Here is a 1,176-nt window from a genome sequence, read left to right as displayed (position 1 = left end):
CAGCGCGCCCCGCACTTTCCGCGCTCGCAGCGCTTTCGCTTCGCCCGTGGGTCTCTGGCTGGTGCGCGCTGGGAAAAGAGACTTTGGGAAGGGAGGGAAGGAGGCAGGGATTGGGCACGGGCCGTGCCCGGGCACGAGCTGCAGCTCCAGAGGTGCGGACCTGGAGTCCCTTGGCTTTTTGTCCTTTTAAATCACAGATCCGTGCGTGTGCGGGTTACCCACCACTAGCGGGGAAGAGCATTTTCTCCCCCCTCCTTCCCACTCCCAAATTTCCTTCGCTTTTAAAGGAGAATTGCCTTTTTTTCGCGCTCTCTGCTTGATTCTTAACAGCTTTCAAATATCGTTGCAGGGCGAAGAACTCATTTAAAAAACATTCTCATGTATTTAAACCCAATATTGCCTCCATATGGTTGGCCTTTCAAAACTGAATCCCCTTCTTTGAAACACGCAAGAAATATATTTTTTTAAGCTCTTAAAACTCTGAACTCCTTAAGAACAATAAAAACCTAGCAGATAATTCAATTGCTTTTATCTTTTTTGGGGTTTTTTTTTGTGTTGCTATGAAACTTTTACCATTCCTGATAGAGCCTTTAAAGCTAATTCAAAATACAGCTTTTAAAACTCACTGCGGTTACTCGCATCAGATATAAACCATGTATTTTTTAAAGCTCGCTTTCTCTGCTGGTGCAGTTTTATCCCAAATGTTGTGGCTTAGTTCACTCCAGCCCCAATTCCACTCCCCGTTCACCAGCCCGAGTCCTCATTACCTTGCACAGTGTTTGTCCGATTGATTTATTTGCACTTTTATATTTTCATTTCCTCGTCCACCCTTTGCTTTTCTTGTAACTGCCCGGGGTAAGGGAAGAACAGGCTTTTTAAATGTTTCATTTTTTATAAGACGTGCAAGAAGTTGAGTTTTCCTTGGGAATTGGGTGCGAGAAGTGGCCTCGTGTGTCAGTGGTGTTTTCCTGTGGGGCGAAAGCTTCCACTTCGCTGGGAGCAAAGTGGGGACTTTAAACCCTCCTGGGCCGCAGCGAGCCCGAAGGAATTGGAGGTGGCCAAGCCTCGGGGAGGCTCTGGAGCCCCCACCTTGAAGCCCCCGACCTCCAGAGCCATTTGTGCGATGAGCTGCTTGTCCCACAGCCCCTCGCGTGCCTCGCTCCCCGCGTGCTGCCG

At 48.8% G+C, this 1,176-nt stretch overlaps 1 protein-coding gene across 1 annotated transcript in view; it reads left to right on the top strand.

Moving 5' to 3' along the window:
* TBX5 (T-box 5) overlaps positions 1-1,176 on the top strand; it is a 38,437-nt gene that overhangs the window by 1,412 nt on the left and 35,849 nt on the right. The window lies entirely within an intron of this gene.

Source organism: Corvus brachyrhynchos, unplaced genomic scaffold, assembly GCF_000691975.1.
Source record: "Corvus brachyrhynchos isolate BGI_N302 unplaced genomic scaffold, ASM69197v1 scaffold19, whole genome shotgun sequence".
In the NCBI taxonomy this organism is placed as follows: domain Eukaryota; kingdom Metazoa; phylum Chordata; class Aves; order Passeriformes; family Corvidae; genus Corvus; species Corvus brachyrhynchos.
This window is presented reverse-complemented; position numbering and strand designations above follow the sequence as displayed.